We start from the raw sequence: 6,254 nt of genomic DNA on the forward strand, positions 1-6,254 counted from the left end.
AGACAAAAATGTACACGCCACTGTGCCAGCTCCATCGCTTTTGAGAAAGCATGTTTCGGCGGAGAAAACGAGGTGAACTATGGAGGTTGGTGGGTGGGAAGATGAGGTGCCACATTTTGCCACGTGTGATGGTAATTATGGGCGGGAGATATGGTAAAATATTGTGCCATGTTTTGATGATAGTGAACTTTCATTACTAGGTAGGTAAGTAGGTGGGTGGTATACGATTACATATAACTAAGAAACCTAAAATTTTGATTAATGCGGGCGGGTGCGCTCCATGGTTAATACATGGGTTTAATGGATGAGCTGGACCAGGCCAATTATGACCAAAAGATGAGACAATGGTATCTTAACAATGATTCAAATTGGGCCATCTAGAACCTTGCTAGTGACTTGAATTTTGTACTACTGTGTTCTGTGTACAACTAATGATTACAAAACTTTCAAGAGGATTAGACCATCTCTAAAAAAATCTTTACTATTAAATTGCTAAACGACTGTGGTACGTCCTAATTTTTGAGAAACGATCGATCTGAACTATATCTTTTGCAAAGCGCTCCTCTCCTAAACGTTCACGTCATCCATCATATGTGCTTCATCCGCTCGGGCCAGAAACCAGGTATTTTGATACATAATCCATCACGAAATCCATCAGCGGCCCACGATCGTTTCAATAAGATACCCATCGCCTAGGAACTCCTATGCTCGATTCCTGGCCAGTGGCGCCCAATCATCCGTCCTGGAGTGCTATTTTCACCTTCTTGATCGATCCACCTTCCCGAGCGTTGTGCAAGAAAAGAATCAGGTGTGCGACTTTATGGCTGCGTGGATGCCGCCCATCACCCTGGTGTCCAACAGGAGCGCCCACCGCCGGCTCGAACAAGACGGAAGATCGGGTTGGTCTCAACCAGGTAGTGACTAGCGCGGCGGAAATGGCGAGGTAGAGTGCCGTGTTAGAAGATGACCGGATCTTCCATCGTAGAGTGCCGTGTTAGGAGATGATCCGATCTTCCATCGTCGACGCAAGCATCATATGAGATGCATGACCGGACAAGCTGCTGCCGGTGAACGATAATTTTTGTCTCCCTCCAGCAGCTTGGACGAAGGTAAACACAAGGAACAACCACTAGAGGACGTCATGTCGTTATCACCGCCAAGATCGACACCGACGACTCGCGGCGCTGCAAAGGATCTCCAGGTCGCACTGCAAGCTGCGCAGCCTCTCGCTCCTACTAGGCTATGACCTCTCGCTCCTCAAGATGAAACCTGAACGCTTTGGTTGGTCCGTCGTGCTACATCAGTGTTCCGAGCTCCTCGTCCTTTGTGAATTCCACAATGTCACACTACACAATCAGGACTCAGGGGCGCCGGTGCTTGTGAGTCGTCATTACTACCTACTGAGTACCTCTCTGCTTTGGCGAAGAGGGTAACAGTTTGGCGGCAACGTTGTTCGGACCATATAGAAGCAAGTAGCACAACTAAAAAAGTGATTTTTGTCTAGCATTCAAGGTTTACTTATTGAGTATGGCTGTCTAGTTGAAATAATCAAAAGAGAGAACACACGAATAATTGTTATTTTAAGCTCGGGGGCTAATATACGTGGTTTCAGATACGCAAAATATTTCCCGTACTTAAAAACTTGCTTGATGAACTGCACCTATTTATGTTGTTTTCTTGTTTGTGTATACACAAAACCACAAAATATAGCGAGAGTAAAGTTTTGTGACGCCCTTGAACCGGTACCATGAGGATTTCAGCGAACCCACCGAAATCCGCACAATATCGATTCAGAGACGCCCTCCAACACAACGTGCACGACAAATCACACACGTGATGCCAGAGGAATTAACACGAGCGGTAACATTACAACATGATTACAATAGAGCCCACAAGAAACATATATATCAACAACGACTCCAATGAGTCAAGATACAAAAATACAATACAAAGATCCAAATAATACATAAGATCAAATACATCCGAGTACGGACAAGATACAAATTGAACTAAGAGTCCTGAAGATAAATGATGGCGTCCATAAGCCTGCCCAGGCCAAGCCGGAAGGGTAACCTTGCTAACGTCGTCTTCGTCGAACATAATTTCATACCTGCCCTGTTATGTCCCAAAGAAGCAGCAATAAGTACGGATTCGTACTTAACAAGACTTCAAGACGTATAAGCATTCGTCAACCAGTCGTCCTTTGTACTTGAGGCACACAGGGGACTTAGAGGACGCAAGATGAACGTCATATTCAGTATGGTGGGGTTAAGTGGCAGCGCGCGAGCACTAAAAACCTATAGACTATCTACAACATTCATCTATCAGAGAAGCTGAGAGGGTTCATAAACTAACAGTTCTATACTCTGCAAGCATAACACAATCGATGCGTTCCCCCCTCGCAAGGAAGTACTTACAAAGGCACACACACGATGGACAAGTTTTATTAGGTAGCCGTTGTAGTAATGCTATATTACTACGCAAGTTATTAGCAAGTTATTAACATCAACATAAAGGTGTAAGTTGTTCTATGATCGACCTATACAGTTCCAAGTCATCCATAACCGCGGACACGGCTTATCGATAAGATGTACACCCTCCAGCGGTTGCCCAAATGTAACCATATGCATGCTCGACCCACTTACGACAGGTGGATGTCTCACAAAAAGACCGTTCCCACTTCAACAAGAAAGTCTAGGGGGGCCATCCAACTAAGCTACCCGTGACGAAGTTCGGCCATACTCCGAGACGGACCCAGAGGTTTGCGCCGGCGGCTAGGCGTGCAAACCACACGCTTCGCTAAACGTCCTGCAATGTACAGTACAGAATATAAACACCCGAAGGCAACAGGAAGTAAACACCCGAAGGCAACAGTAAGTAAAGCATGACATACATGGCATAGGCAAATAAAACAAAGGTTGTGGCCCCCTTTTCAACTGACTTGAGGAAAGGTTATGGGTGAGGGGGGGTCCCAATAATCGTCTGCACGCATGGGTAGAGCGCTCAATCTCGGAATAGATAACAAGAACTCGGGTCCTAGAGGACATTAGCGAGTCAAAGTTCCGATGCTTTCGCAAAGGGGCTCACAGATGCCTCTGCTATATTAGCGAGTCAAAGTTCCGATGCTTTCGCAAAGGGACTCACAGATGTCTCTGCTTACAATTTTAGTTGTTAACAATTAAGTAAAGAATGTGTATCTCCAACAGATATTGAGAACAAGTAAGTGCGTGTATGGTTGCCCTATGCAGGAGCTCTCCACGATAGCCGCTTCGCGCGCGAGGACTGGGCGTTGGCTTTGCCTCGCTGCGTACGTGTCAATGTGTTGTTGGCTCGGGCTGAGGAAGTGAAAAAAATCGAGGAAAAAGCAAAAGGGGGTCGCGATGCGTAGAAACCCTTGCGTGTGACCTCATCTCGCCTTCCGCCCATCCCGCCTCGCGCCGCCCACTCGCCTCCCGTTCCCCCCTGCCGCCGGCCTCGCCCTCCACCATAGCTCCAAGCCCTCGTCAAGGGGCACCACCGTAGACGAGCACTCGCCCTAGCGACACACCGCTGCTTCTGGAGACGGCGGCATGGCTGTAGGGCTGTAGGTGGGAGCGCCTTGGATAGGACGGAAACAAGAGGAGGCTACACGGCCGACCTTCCTGGGTAAGCTCCTCTGCTCTCTCTCCCTTCTCTCTCGTTCTCTTGGTCTTCTTCCTTTCAGACGGGCAACATCCAGAAGTCAAATCCCCAAGCGAATCTGGTTTTCTTTGATTTTGATTAATTTAGTTTCTATTTTTTAAGGTTTAAGCCCCAATCTTTGTAGCAAATGATTTCAGAGGAGGAAGAGCTTGGAGTGGAGGTCCGTTTCTCTGAAGTCAATGGGTTTCAGTGGTGGAAGACTTTAGAGCGGAGGGTGGGTACGGATCCTAGAGGTGGAGGAGCACATGGAATGGAAATGGAGAGACCATGAGCACATCTGCACATGGCATAGAGACGGAATGGAGTGGTGGTCCAGTTTCTCTTCCTCCCCATTCTTCTCCAGCGATTTACTTTTTTATCTATAAGGTTTATTATTTAGTGAAGACCTGCAAATCTATTTCATTCCTAGGAGTTTTTTTTTACATAACATCTGATTATTTTTTCCCTGTGTTATTTGCATCAGCGGTGTTTGATGCCATTAAACCTAAGCTGGTTTGTCTCATAATTTGATTTGAGGAATCATATGATAGTTTATCCTGATTTTAGCAACCTGATTAGACATAAGCAACACTGTTTTCTAATACATGATGCAACTTTAGTGAATTCACGAATCTTTCCCTTGAATGTGATTAATGTCTGTCAGGCTGACAGTCATTGCACTTATTTTTTATTGTACAGAGGTCAAGTCCCTAGAAAATGAAAACGAGTTGCTTGAGCGAAACAAAATTGATTGAATGGAAACATGGGCAGGCTGCTCCATTCAAGGGAGTTTGCTTGATGTCGCTTCTACTGTATCATTTGTCACAGCAATAGTAAGATCCTTAAAACTAAAAGTCATCAGAGATCATTTGACATGCTTGAAAGAATTTGTGTTACTGATTACTAGAAGTTAAATCTCCATATTTTTTTTATTATGGTTTCTGGAGTTAAATAGGATATTTATTCAAACTATATTCCATTTTATTTTCTTGCATTATATATGATCTTCTCATCATCATAAGACATCCTGGCTTACAGAATGGTGATGAGTTGTCTAACATGAGAAGAGACTAGAGAACAGTACCATGGAAAATACCAGGAATGCCGGTGAGTCATCACGGCATTTTCTCCACCAAGGTAAGGTCCCACGCTCATGCTGCTACCATGTGATTTATCTTACTCCTCAAGCCTGGTAGTTTATTTTTATTTTTTGCTGCCCTCATTTGTTTGAGCTGCTTCTAGATTATTAGATGTTTGGCCACCTATTTAGAATATATGTTTTTGGGTTGCAAAATATATTGGATGAAAGGTCATAGCAGTGGTACATTTGAAATCAGTTTCCAAGATACCAAGCTGCCATAATTTAACTGTTTTAAACTGCAAGATAAATCCGTTTATAGCATAACAAACTGTGGTTGTTATTTGTTACAGGTTGGTTCAGGCATTTTCTTGGCGTCTCCCTGCCAAGGTGCTTAAGATGTGCTATGGTTGACTGGTAAAGCTTAATGTTTATAATTTTTTCTGGGTTTGTTTCTCTCGCTGGACGTCAAGTGTAGGTTAGGCTATACTTTTCAGAACATACTAGCCATTTTTGGGTGTTCCTTGAGGTACATCTAAAACAATGTGTGCTCACAGATGAGATGGAGCTTGGGATTCTTTTTTAGGAACAGTTGTCCTTTTCCAAAAGAGGTCATTTAAGATTAGACTCTAGACAGATGATTGATGCTTCAGGATAATGAAGATGCTATAGTTAGCATAGACAATGGTACTTGGTAGAGAAAAAGTATCAACATTTGTTCCTGCTCCAATAGTTATCTGTGGTGTCATGTATTTTGTTCATTTCTTTACCAAGATGCTAATATGTATTTTGTTCATTTAAGCTGCTATGAAGCTGGTTCCCCATCTGAGTGCCCTTTTGAGATTGATGCTGAAGAGGCAGGGAGGGATATGTTGTGGGGAAGAAGTGATGGTGAGGGATAATGAATAAATGAACTCCGACTTCCTGCTGTAGAACCACTCCCACAACGCCCTCTTCTAAGTTAGCTACTACCTCCCCAAGAGATGCAACATCAAGCCAAGACGAGCACTGATCACCCAGATTTGAAGTTATTTCCTTTGCATATTGCAGCAGCATCACCCCACTCTAATTGGTTTTGTTTTCATGCTGTTTGGTTTTGCAGCCTCGTTCAGATCTTCCGCTCATAGAATTTATTCATCCCTGTCTCCGGCGGCTGCCTTGGCACCGGCGGAGCCACATATACTTGGGCGAGACCTACAGACCGGCGGGGACGAGTCGACCTAGGCGACTCCTGGGCAGAGGGGAAGCGACCACATGGAGGCGGGCGTAGCACGGTAGCAGGCTGGCATCGGCGCGTCGATCTGGGCGAACTCTGAGGAGAGCAGTGCAGAGAGGGAAAGGTGAGGAATTAAAAACCGTTCTCTCAGATTCTGAATTTTTCCGAAATAGATGACCTGGTTTCTCAGGTTTCAGGTTTGTAGTGTCTACAATATTTGATTTCTTGTCGTATAATTTTGGGCCTTGGATCTTCTCCTAATAAGTTCTAGGAATCCGCGTATAGGGTTCAGATGGAGAG

The 6,254-nt window shown here is 44.7% G+C and overlaps 1 long non-coding RNA gene across 6 annotated transcripts; it reads left to right on the forward strand.

The window, feature by feature from the left end:
- The first annotated feature begins 3,502 nt into the window (after positions 1-3,502).
- Positions 3,503-5,737, forward strand: LOC124651267. Of its 6 annotated transcripts, none has more exons than XR_006987334.1 (4): positions 3,503-3,645; positions 3,819-4,797; positions 5,092-5,425; positions 5,541-5,737. It is a non-coding gene; the product is annotated as an uncharacterized LOC124651267 (long non-coding RNA). The 6 variants fall into 6 exon arrangements; XR_006987336.1 differs by having other exon boundaries at positions 5,092-5,216; positions 5,296-5,737; XR_006987335.1 differs by having other exon boundaries at positions 3,819-4,493; positions 4,699-4,797; positions 5,092-5,737.
- Positions 5,738-6,254: the final 517 nt, after the last annotated feature.

The sequence above is a fragment of the Lolium rigidum genome, chromosome 5 (genome assembly GCF_022539505.1).
Source record: "Lolium rigidum isolate FL_2022 chromosome 5, APGP_CSIRO_Lrig_0.1, whole genome shotgun sequence".
Lineage (NCBI taxonomy): Eukaryota > Viridiplantae > Streptophyta > Magnoliopsida > Poales > Poaceae > Lolium > Lolium rigidum.